General features: G+C 36.1%; 1 protein-coding gene across 7 annotated transcripts in view; it reads right to left on the bottom strand.

Moving 5' to 3' along the window:
* TUT4 (terminal uridylyl transferase 4) overlaps window positions 1-13,421 on the bottom strand; it is a 128,908-nt gene that overhangs the window by 72,168 nt on the left and 43,319 nt on the right. The gene's annotated exons all lie outside the window — the stretch shown is intronic.

Here is a 13,421-nt window from a genome sequence, read left to right as displayed (position 1 = left end):
TCTGCAGTTCATCTTCATTTTCCGGCATGAGACATGCAGAGTATCATCTGCATATCTGAGATTGTTGCTATTTCTCCTGGAAATGTTGATTCCAGCCTGTAACTCATCCAACCCAGCATTTTGCATGATGTACTCTGCATATAAGTTAAATCAACAGGGTAACAATATACAGCCTTGTCATACTCCTTTCCCAATTTTGAACCAGTTAGTTGCTCTATATAAGGTTCTAACTGTTGCTTCTTGACCCACATACAGCTTTCTCAGGAGACAGGTTAAGATGGTCGGTTATTCCCACATCTCTTTAAGAATTTTCCAAAGTTTGTTGTGATCCACACAGTCCAAGGGTTTAGCACAATGAAGCACAAGTACATTTTTTTTTTTTTACAAGTACATTTTTTTTCTGGAATTCCCTTACTTTCTCTGTTATCCAATGAATGTTGGCAATTTGATCTCTGGTTCGTCTGCCTTTTCTAAATCCAACTTGTACATCTAGACATTCTCAATTCAAGTACTGTGGAAGCCTAGCTTGAAGGATTTTGAGCATAATCTTACTAGTACAGGAAATGAGCACAATTGTCCAGTAGTCTGAACATTCTTTAGCACTGCCCTCTTTGGAACTGGGATGAAAACTGACCTTTTCCAGTACTGTGGCCACTGCTGAGTTTTCCAAATTTGCTGACATACTGAGTGCAGCACTGTAACAGTATCATCTTTTAGGATCTGAAATAGTTCAGCTGGAATTCCATCACCTCCACTAGCTTCGTTTGTAGTGATGCTTCCTAAGGCCCACTTGACTTCATATTCCAGGATGTCTGGCTCCAAGTGAGCATCCACACCACACCAGTCCTTACTATACCTTTTATGTATAGTTCTATGTATTCTTGCCACCTCTTCTGACTCTGTTAGGTCCATCAAAAAAGGGGCAGACCTAAATCGATCCTTCTCCAAAGAAGACATACAGATGGCCAACAGGCATATGAAAAGATGTTCAACATCACTAATTATTAGAGAAATATAACTCAAACCTACAAGGTACCACCTCACACCAGTCAGAATGGCCATCGTTAAAAAGTGTACAAATAAAAATGTTGGACACACTGGAGAAAAGAGAACCCTCCTACATTGTTGGTGGGAATGTAAACTGGTACAACCAGTATGGAGAATGGTATGGAGTTTCCTTAAAAAACTACAAACAGAACCATATGAACCAGCAATCCTACACCTGGAATATATCTGGGGGGAACTCTAATTTGAAAACATACATGCTCTCCTATGTACACAGTAGCACCAGTCACAGTGGCCAAGACACGGAAACAAACTAAATGCCCATTAACAGGATAAAGACATGGTACACATATACAAGGGAATACTACTCAGTCACAAAAAAGAATAAAATAATGCCATCTGCAGCAACATAGATGAACCTAGGGATTATTATACTAAGTGAAATAAGTCAGAAAGAGAAAGTATCATGTAACATCACTTATATGTAGAATCCAAAATATGACACAAACAAACTTACTTTTGAAACAGACACAGAATCACAGACATAGAAAACAGAACTGTGTTTGCCAAAACTGGTGGGCAGAGATAGACTGGGAGGCTTGGGATTGAAAGATATTCAAACTATTATATATATAGCATGGACTAACAACAAGATCCTGCTTACAGCACTGGGAACTATATTCAATGTCCTGGGATAAACGATAATGGAAAAGAATATTGGAAAGAACGGAGGGCACTCTCCAGGTGGTCCAGTGGCTAAGACTTCGTACTTCCAATACTGGAGGCCAGGTTCAATCCCTGGACAGGGAACTAGATCTCACATGTTGCAACCAAGATCCCGCAAGCCACAACAAATATCAAAGATCCTGTGTGCCTCAACTAAGATCTGGCACAGCCAAATAAATAAATAAACTTAAAAAAAAATAATGTATACTGGGATTCCCTAGTGGTCTAGTGGTTAAGAATCCACCTGCCAATGCAGGGAACACAAGCTCGATCCCTACCAGGAAGATTCCACATGCTGCAGAGCAACTAAATCCATGCCACTACTGAGTCCATGTGCCACAACTACTGAAGCCCGTGTGCCTAGAGCCCATGCTCTGCACCAAGAAAACCACCACAATGAGAAGTCTACACAGCACAATGAAGGGTAGCCCCTGCTGGCTGCAACTAGAGAAAGTCTACATGCACAGCAATGAAAACCCAGCACAGCCAAAAATAAATAAAGTTACTGGCTTACAAGACCATGGGTCAATGATTTAAGAAAAAAGAATGTATATATATTTATTGATCTGAATTGTTCTGCTTTAGAGCAGAAATTAACACAACAGTGTAAATCAACTATACTTGAATAAAATAAAAATGCATATGTGTATATATATATTCTATGCTCACTATTGTTAGACAATTTCACTGGGTATAGAAATATAGTTTTAAAAAAAAAAAGTACTTCCCTGGTGATCTAGTGCTTAAGACTCTGTGCTTTCAATGCAGGGGGCATGGGTTCAATCCTTGGTCAGGGAAGTTCCTCATGCTGTGTGGTGTGGCCAAAGAAATAAAAGAAATATATGTTGACAGATTTTTCCTTCCTCCAGAACTCTGAAGATACTATTCAACTGTCTTCTGGCTTCTATTGCTGTTATTGATAAGTCAGCCAACATTTCCATCCTCTGCTGCACCTTTGTGAATGACTTTATCTTTTTGGCTGCTTTTAAAAAAGCAACTTTACTTTGGATATAATTTATATAAAATAAATTGCACATATTTAAACTTTACAACTTGGTTCATTTTTGACATATGTATATAATAAAACCATCACCACTGTCAAGATAATAAACATATCAATCTCTCTCAAAAATTTCCTCATACCCCTTTGTAATCACTCTACCCCTCTTCTACACCCATATTCTGGAAACTACCAATCTGCTTTCTATGATTACAGCTTAGACTGCATTTTCTAGAATTTTATATATATGGAATTGCACAGTATATAGTCATTTTTGTCTGACTTTTTACACTCATGATACTTAAGATCCATCTATGTTGTTGTATAGTCAATAGTTCACTCCTTTTAATAACAAATAGCATAACAAGATATGGACATACCACATTTGTTCACTTCTTTGGCTAATTATTAAACATAAAACTGCTATGAACATTCATATACAAGTAAGTGTAGAGACATATGCTTTCATTTATCATGGATAAACCCATAGGAATGGAATGGCTAAATCATGTATTAGTTGTATGTTTAACTTTTAAAAAACTGCCGATATGTTTTCAAAAATGGATGTATTACCAAATAACCAAGTAATTCCACTTCTGGGTATTTATCCAAAAAAAAAATTAAAACACCAACAGAAAAGAAATCTGCACCTCCATGTTCACTGCAGCTTTTATTTATAATATCCAAAACATGGAAACAACCTACATGTCCACTGATGGATGAATGAATATAGAAAATGTGGCCCATACATACAACTTAACATTACTCAGCCATTAGAAAAAGAAAATCTTGTCATGTGCAACATGGATGGACCCTGCGGGCATACTGTTAAATGAAGTAAGTCTGACCAAGAAAGATAAATACTGTATGATCTCACTTGTAAGTGGAATCTAAAAACAACAGCAACAAAAACTGAATACAGAGAACATACTGGTCAATGCCAGAGGCAGGGATTAGTGGTTGGGGGTGAGTGAAATGAGTGAACATAGTCAAAAGATAAAAGCTTTCAGTTATAAAATAAATCAGTCCTTAAGATTTATATATACTTCTTGGTAATTATAGTCAATAAGGCAGTATTGTATATTGAAAAGTTGCTAAGCATAAATCTTAAAGTGAAGATTGAGGTGAAGTTCTCACCTCAAGAAAAAAAAAACTTATGTGTGGTAGTTGGTACTAACTAAATTTATTGTGGTGATTCTTTCACAAAATATATATATGTTGAATCATTATGTTGTACATGTGAAACTAACATGTTGTATGTCAACCAACTCTCAATTTAAAAATAAATCTTTAAAATAAAAGGGGGATTATTGGATTGTCCACAAAGTTCATTCAGGTTTTTCTATACCATTTTATGCTACGGAAAATCACAAATAAACTTTTTAGCCAACATATTACTATTTTACATTTCCACCAGCACTGTTTTAGACTTGCCATTCATTCACATCCTTGACAACACTTGGCACACTCAATCTTTCTAATTTTAGCTGTTCTTATAAGTGCAGTGATTTCCCTAAGGATGAATAATGTTGAGCATCTTTTCATGTGTTTGACAGCTCTATGTCTTCTTTAATAAAGTGTTGGCTCAAATCTTTTGCCCATATTTTTATTTGGTTGGTTGTTTACAGTAGCTCCCCCTCATCCTTGGAGGACATGCTCCAAGGCCTCCAGTGGAAGCCTGAAACCACAGAAAGCACTGAACCCTGTAAATGCTATTCTCTTCCTCTGCGTACATACCTATGATAAAGTTTTACTTATAAATTAGGTGCATTAAGAGACTACTCAAATTGCCTGCATCACTACTCTTGCATGTTGGGGCCATTATTAAGTAAAATAAGGATTACTCAAACACAAGCACTGTGATACCACCAACAGCCAATCTGATAACTAAGATGGCTACTAAGTAACTAACAGACAGGTAGCATACACTATGCAGATACCCACATCATGGGCAGGACAAAGCCAAACAAGAAATTTCATCACACTATTCAGTCAGAACCAGACATGGAACAATGGACTGGTTTAAAATTGGGAAAGGAGTTCATCAAGGATATATATTGTCATCCTGCCTATTTAACTTATATGCAGAGTACATCATGTGAAATGCTGGGCTGGATGAAGCACAAGGTAGAATCAAGATTGCTGGGAGAAATATCAGTAACTTCAGGTATGTAAATGACACCATCCTAATGGCAGAAAGTGAAGAGAAACTAAAAGAGCCTCTTGATGAAGGTGAAAGAGGATAGTGAAAAAGCTGGCTTAAAACTCAACATTTAAAAAAAACTATGATCATGGCAACCAGTCCATCACTTCATGGCAAATAGATGGGGAAACAACGGAAACACTGACAGACTTAATTTTCTTGAGATTCAAAATCACTGCAAACGACTACAGCCATGAAATTAAAAGATGCTTGCTCCTTGGAAGAAAAGCTATGACAAACCTAAGACAGAGTATTAAAAAGCAGAGACTACTTTTCCAACAAAGGTCCATATAGTCAAAGCTATGGTTTTTCCAGTAGTCATGTACGAATGTGAGAGTTTGGACCATAAGGAAGGCTGAGTGCCAAAGAATTGATGCTTTTCAACTGTGGTGTTGGAGAAGACTCTTGGACACCAAGGAGATCCAACTAGTCCATCCTAAAGGAAATCAACCCTGAATATTCACTGGAAGGACTGATGATAAAGCTGAAGCTCCAATACTTTGGCCACCTGATGCAAAGAACAGACTCATTGGAAAAGACCCTGATGCTGGGAAGACTGAAGGCAGGAGAAGGGGACGACAGAGGATGATATGGCTGAATGGCATCACAGACTCAATGGACATGAGTTTGAGCAAATTCCAGGAGACAGTGAAGGACAGGGAAGCCTGGAGTGCTGTAGTCCATGACTGAGCTGTTGAACTGAATTGAATTAAGAATGGCATGCAGTTTAAAACTGTACACTCTTTATCTGTGGAATTTTCCATTTGATATTTTCAGACACGGCTGACCAAGGGCAACTGAAACCATGGAAAGCAAAACCATGAATAAGGGGTGACTACTGTACTTATTACTGAGTTTTGGAAGTTTTTTATTTCTTCTAGATACAACTCATTTACCTGATATGATTTGTGAATATCTGTTCACAATCTGCAGCTAGTATTGTCTGTCATTCTTTATTTTTTTTTCCATTTATTTTTATTAGTTGGAGGCTAATTACTTTACAGTATTGTAGTGATCTTCACCATACACTGACATGAATCAGCCATGGATTTACATGTGTTCCCCATCCCGATCCCCCCTCCCGCCTCCCTTCCCATCCCATCCTTCTGGGTCTGCCCAGTGCACCAACCCTGAGCACTTGTCTCATGCATCCAACCTGGGCTGGTGATCTATTTCACCCTTGACAGTGTACTTGTTTCAATGCTATTCTCTCAGAACACCCCACCCTCGCCTTCTCCCACAGAGTCCAAAAGTCTGTTCTGTACATCTGTGTCTCTTTTTCTGTTTTGCATATAGGGTTATCGTTACCATCTTTTAAAATTCCATATATATGCCTTAGTATGCTGTATTGGTGTTTATCTTTCTGGCTTACTTCACTCCGTATAATGGGCTCCAGTTTCATCCATCTCATTAGAACTGATTTAAATGAATTCTTTTTAATGGCTGAGTAATATTCCATGGTGTATATGTACCACAGCTTCCTTATCCATTAGTCTGCTGATGGGCATCTAGGTTGCTTCCATGTCCTGGCTATTATAAACAGTGCTGCAATGAACATTGGTGTGCACGTGTCTCTTTCAGATCTGGTTTCCTCGGTGTGTATGCCCAGAAGTGGGATTGCTAGGTCATATGGCAGTTCTATTTCCAGTTTTTTTAAGGAATCTCCACACTGTTCTCCATAGTGGCTGTACTAGTTTGCATTCCCACCAACAGTGTAAGAAGGTTCCCTTCTCTCCACACCCTCTCCAGCATTTATTGCTTGTAGACTTTTGGATAGCAGCCATCCTGACTGGCGTAATGGTACCTCACTGTGGTTTTGATTTGCATTTCTTTGATAATGAGTGATGTTGAGCATCTTTTCATGTGTTTGTTATCCATCTGTATGTCTTCCTTGGAGAAATGTCTGTTTAGTTCTTTGGCCCATTTTTTGATTGGGTCATTTATTTTTCTGGAGTTGAGCTGGAGGAGTTGCTTGTATATTTTTGAGGTTGATCCTTTGTCTGTTGCTTCATTTGCTATTTTTTTCTCCCATTCTGAAGGCTGTCTTTTCACCTTGCTTATAGTTTCCTTTGTTGTGCAAAAGCTTTTAAGTTTCCTTAGGTCCCATTTGTTTATTTTTGCTTTTATTTCCAATATTCTGGGAGGTGGGTCATAGAGGATTCTGCTGTGATTCATGTCGGAGAGTGTTTTGCCTGTGTTCTCCTCTAGGAGTTTTCTAGTTTCTGGTCTTACATTTAGATCTTTAATCCATTTTGAGTTTATTTTTGTGTATGGTGTTAGAAAGTGTTCTAGTTTCATTCTTTTACAAGTGGTTGACCAGTTTTCCCAGCACCACTTGTTAAAGAGGTTGTCTTTTTTCCATTGTATATCCTTGCCTCCTTTGTCGAAGACAAGGTGTCCGTAGGTACATGGATTTATCTCTGGGCTTTCTATTTTGTTCCATTGATCTATATTTCTGTCTTTGTGCCAGTACCATACTGTCTTGATGACTATGGCTTTGTAGTAGAGCCTAAAGTCAGGCAGGTTGATTCCTCCAGTTCCCTTCTTCTTTCTCAAGATTGCTTTGGCTACTCGGGGTTTTTGGTATTTCCACACAAATTGTGAAATTATTTATTCTAGTTCTGTGAAGAATACCGTTGATAGCTTGATAGGGATTGCATTGAATCTATAGATTGCTTTGGGTAGTATACTCATTTTTACAATATTGATTCTTCCAATCCATGAACACCGCATGTTTCTCCATCTATTTGTGTTCTCTTTGATTTCTTTCATCAGTGTTTTATAGTTTTCTATGTATAGGTCTTTTGTTTCTTTAGGTAGATATACTCCTAAGTATTTTATTCTTTTTGTTGCAATGGTGAATGGTATTGTTTCCTTAATTTCTCTTTCTGTTTTCTCATTGTTAGTCTATAGGAATGCAAGGGATTTCTGTGTGTTAATTTTATATCCTGCAATTTTACTATATTCGCTGATTAGCTCGAGTAATTTTCTGGTAGAATCTTTAGGGTTTTCTATGTAGAGGATCATGTCATCTGCAAACAGTGAGAGTTTCACTTCTTTGTTTCCTATCTGGATTCCTTTTACTTCTTTTTCTGCTGATTGCTGTGGCCAAAACTTCCAAAACTATGTTGAATAGTAGTGGTAAGAGTGGGCACCCTTGTCTTGTTGCTGATTTTAGGGGAAATGCTTTCAATTTTTCACCACTGAGGATATTGTTTGCTGTAGGTTTGTCATATATAGCTTTTATTATGTTGAGGTATGTTCCTTCATGCCTGCTTTCTGGAGAGTTTTTATCATAAACGGATGTTGAATTTTGTCAAAGGCTTTTTCTGCATCTATTGAGATAATCATATGGTTTTTATCTTTCAATTTGTTAATGTGGTGTATTACCTGTCATTCTTTAAATGATATCTTTCAAAGAGCAAAAGTTTTTAATTTTGAGTAAGTCCATTCATCATTTTTTTCCTCTTTAGTATCATATCTAAGAAATTTTGCCTAATCCAACGTCATAAAGATTTTCTACCGTATCTTATCCTGGAAATTTTATACTTTTAGGTTTTACATTAAGGTCTGTAAGTAAAGTATGGATCAAATGTCTTTCTTTATACATGGATATTTAACTATTCATATGTTTAAGAGAGTAAAATTTCTCCACTGAATTGCCTTTGAACCTCTGTTTAAAAAAAGAAAATCAGTTGTTCATACAAGTGTGCCATTTCTTTTTTTTTTTTAAGTGTGCCATTTCTATTCTCACTATTCTGCTCCACTGATCTATTTGTTTACTTGATGCCAATACCACACTGCCTTATTACTGTAGTTTAAGTCTGTAAAGCAGGTGTTGTTAGTCCTCCAACTCTGTTCTTTTCAAAGTTCTTTTGTATTTTCTAGAGCCTTTGCCTTCCCAGATGAATTTCAGCTTTTCTCTTCCTTCTTTTTTTGTTTTCTTTATTGAAGTATATTGATTTGCAGTGTTTCGGGTTACAACAAAGTGATTCAGTTATACATGCATACATACGTAAGTACATGAAGATATATTCTTTTTCAGATTCTTTTCCATTATAGGTTATTATAAGATATTGACTATAGTTCCCTGTGCTATAAAGTAGGTTCTTGTTGCTTATCTATTTTAAATATAGCAGAGTATATTCCAGATGAATTTTAGAATCAGGCTTTCAATTCAGGGTTTTGTTCAGGATTGGGCTGAGTCTATAGATCCGTTTAGAAAGAAATTTAATAATATTAGTTCTTCCAACACATACACAAGGTTTTATTTCTGCATTTCTTTAGCTCTTCTTTAATTTCTCTCAGGAATGTTTTATAATTTCTGTGCATAATTTTGAATATTTTTGATGCTATTGTAAATAGTTTTTTGAATTTCACTTTTGTACTGTTCATTATTAGTATGTAAAAATACAGCTGACTTCTGCATACTGAGTTTGTATTCTGCAACCATGCTAAACTCATTAACTCTAATAACTCTTTTCTGATATCACTGAATATTCTATATAAATAATCACATTTACCTACAAATATAGTTGTACTTCTTCTTTTCCAACTTAGATAGCTTTCCTTTCTTTCTCTTGTCTGAATTCACTGGCTAGGACTTCAAATAAAACGCTGAATAAAAGTGGTAAGAGTGAACATATCTACGTTTTTCCTCTATTTTTTTTACTGTCATAAAATATACATAACATAAAATGTACTATCTTAACCATTTTTACAAGGACAATTCAATGGAATTAAGTACATTCATTTGTTGTGCAACCATCACCATCACACATCAACAGAATTACTTTCATCTTGTAAAACTGAAACTTTTCCATTCCTCCATCTCCCCAGACAACCACCATTCTACTTTCTATCTTTATGATTCTGACTACTCTAAGTATCTCATATAAGTGGAATAATTAACAGTATTTGTCTTTTTATGATTGGCTTATTTCAGTTAGCATTAACTTACTCAAGGTTCTTCCATGTTGTGACATATCAGAATTACCTTCCTTTTTAAGGCAGTATATTTCAATGTATGTACATGTAACATTTTATCCATTCATCTGCTGATGGACAACTAAGTTGCTTCCATGTTTTAGCTATTGTGAATAATGCTATAATGAACATGGTGGTACAAACATCACTTAAAGACCCTTCTTTCAATTCCTTTGAGTTTATACTCAAAAGTGTAACTGCTGGATCATATAGTAATTCCATTTTTAACTTTTTGAGGAACTACAATACAGTTTCCCACAGCTATACCACTTTCATACCTGTATTTTTTCTGTCTTAAGGAGAAAACATTCAGTTTTTCACCATTAAGTATAATGTTAGTTGTAACCTCTTCACAGATGTTCTTTATCATGTTGCAAAAGTTCCCTTCTATTCCTAGTCTGCTGAGATTTTTTTTAATCAGGACTTTTTAAAATGCTTTTTCAGCATCTACTAAGATGATATTTTTTTCTTTTTCTGTTTGTTAATGTGATGAATTACAGTGATTCATTTTCTAACGTTAAACCAAAAATGCACTCCTGGAATAAATTCCTATTTGGTCATTTTGTATTTCCTCCTTTAAACATTGTTGGATTCAATTTTCTAAAATAAAGTTCAGAATTTTTGCAATTATTCTAATGAGGGATATTGATCTCAAGTTTTCTTTCATTGTAATATCCTCTTCTGGTTCCTGTATTAGAGTAATATGGTCCTTATAGAGTGGGTTGGGAAGCATTCCTCCTCAATGTTCTGAAGAGTTTATGAAGAAATGGTACAAATAACAATTATCCAAGAGCTCAAGGATGCTCTTTTCTCTTTTCCAAGTTTTTTCTTTGTTTCATTACTTACTTCCATTCCTGTATCTTTAAGTTCACCAACCACTTCTTTTGCAATGTCTCATCTGCCATCCTACATACTGTATTTTTCATCTTAGGCATTATAGTTTTCATTTCTGTAAGTTCAATTTGAATCATTTTTATATCTTCCATGTCTCTATTTTTAGGAACATCAAGAGTAGTTATATTAACTGTCTTATGATCAGTTCTACCAATTCTACTGTGTCAGTTCAAGGTCGCTTTTGATCAACTGATCTTTCTTCTCTTCACAATTTGTATCTTCCTGCTGCCTTGTACACCAGATAATTTTTGACTGAATGGCAGACAACGTGAACTTTCAGGGGATGATGGACATTTTGTATTCCTAAAAATATTCTCAAGCTTTTTTCTATAATGACATGAAATACTTGAAAATAGGTTATTTTTTGGTGTCTTACCTTCAAAATTTTTTAGTTGGCACCAGATTTAGCTTAGGGTTAAAGATTCCCCACTACTGAAAAAAGGTCTTTCTGATTACTCTACCCAACTTCCCACAGAGTATGAGGTTTTTCTTTCTGCTTTTCCATTCAAAAAAATATATATTTATTTATTTATCCAGCTACACTAGGCCTTTTTAAAAAATTTATTTTATTATTTTTGGCTGTGCTGGGACTTCATTGCTGCCCACAGGCTTCCTCTAGCTGCAGAGAGCAGTGGCTACTCTTACTTGTAGTGTGCAGGCTTCTCTTGTTGCAGCGCACGAGCTCTAGGCATGTGAGCTTCAGTAACTGCAGCCCCCATATTCAGTCATTGTGGCTCACGGCCTTAGCTGATCCACAGCATGTGAAATCCTCTGCGATCAGGGATCAAACTCATGTCCTCTGCAGTAGCAGGTGGATTCTCGTCTGCTATATCACCAGGGAAGTCCAAGAAGGCTTTATTTTAAAGCAAGATTCTGTTCATATTATCAAGAAAGTTTTACTTTGGAGAAGACCCTAGTAGCAGTCTGCACATCATTTTAGATTTCATGTGACGCTGTTACATATACAGGTAAAAATACAACTCTTCCTTTCGAGATTCTTCTTATTCACGGATTAGCTATTTGAGTTTGGGGTTTAGCTCATTTTAATGCATTCACTGTGTGTGCTGGGTCTTAGTTTGGGCACACGGGATCTTCCATTTTCTTCCTTTTTTGGGGGGGGGAAATTTCCATTTTCATTTCAGCATGTGATAACTTTGTTGCAGCATGTAGGATCTTTAGTTGTGGCATACAGGACCTAGATCCCTGACCAGGGACTAAACCCAAGTCCCCTGCATTGGGAGTGCTGAATCTTAACTACTGGACCACCAGGGAAGTCTCATAAGGTTTTTCAATCTGGAAGATACTATTCGCGGCTTTGGAGGTGCACCAAGCACTATTCTAATCCCTTCGGATGGTTCTTACCCTGACTTCAGGCAGCTTTCTCACATCCGTGCACCAATCAGTATTGCACTAGATATTCTGAGGGAACTGTTCATAGATCTTTGAGTTTCTGCCTGTATAGCTTTCTTTTTTGTTTTTCTGTCCTACAAACTCTAGCCACACTGTACTACCTGAAGAAAAGTTCCATCTTCTCATCTCTGGGAGCCTGTTGCATTCTGCTCCCTATAGAACAATCTGAAAACTCTCTCAAACTGGAGTAATCACTGAGCTCATTTGTTTTCACTGTCAAGTCCTTCATTGCCTAAAGAAAAAAAATTATTAGTAATAGTTGTTTTTTTGCTTTGTTTTGTTGCTTATTTCAAGAAGGTAAATCCAGTCCCTACTACTCCAACTTCACTAAAAGTTCAGGATAGCTGATTTTAAGGTTGGTTTGGGTTGTTTTTTAACTATTCTAAAATTTCTCTATAATGTATATAATGTGTAATGACTTTCTTTTAAAGTTTTTTGGGAATTCCCTGAGCTTCCTGCAACTAGTGATCAGCATCTTCCATTTCTTGAAATTTCTCAGTTACTATCTCTTAAACTACCACTTTGTCTCTATTAACTCTTCTAAAATGCTAATTGAATAAAAATAGGCTGATAAAATTTGAGTGATTTCTTTTCCTTCTAAGTTGCTAAATTTTTTTAATGCATTTTTCTTCCAACAGAAATGTACTGATCACCAACTATGTGTAAGACACTGTACTTAGGAATGAAAAAAATTAAATAAGAAATTAAATCTGTCCTTGAAAATATTTACATACTGAAGTCTGCAAGAGAAGAGAAGCACAGATATTTATAATACATAAGTATAAGGTTTTCTGATCAAGTCACTACAGGAACACGAAGAAAGTATCTGTAACACAAGACTTGCTGGAAAGGTCAAATAAAAAAGAGTATTTCTCAGAGAGGATATCTTAGAGATAAGTAGAAGTTATACAGAATTAATATTACAATTTTGAAAAGAAAAAAATTAAATAGCTAATATACTAATGGATTTAAAAAAGAAAACATTCTAATAAGTGATCACATATGAATTCCCAAAGTCTAAACCTTATCAGGCCCTACATGATCTAGACTTCTCTAGCTTCATCTCATACCATTTTTCCCTTAGCTCTCTTGCTCCAGTCATACTAGACTCTTTCAGTTACTCATATGTCATGTCCTCTCACAATTTAGAGACCTTTATTCATGTTGCATTTGTGTAAAATGCTCTCATCTCACCCC

Source organism: Odocoileus virginianus, chromosome 5 (genome assembly GCF_023699985.2).
Source record: "Odocoileus virginianus isolate 20LAN1187 ecotype Illinois chromosome 5, Ovbor_1.2, whole genome shotgun sequence".
Lineage (NCBI taxonomy): Eukaryota > Metazoa > Chordata > Mammalia > Artiodactyla > Cervidae > Odocoileus > Odocoileus virginianus.
Note: the sequence above shows the minus strand (reverse complement) of the source record. Positions and strands in the feature narration are given on the sequence as shown.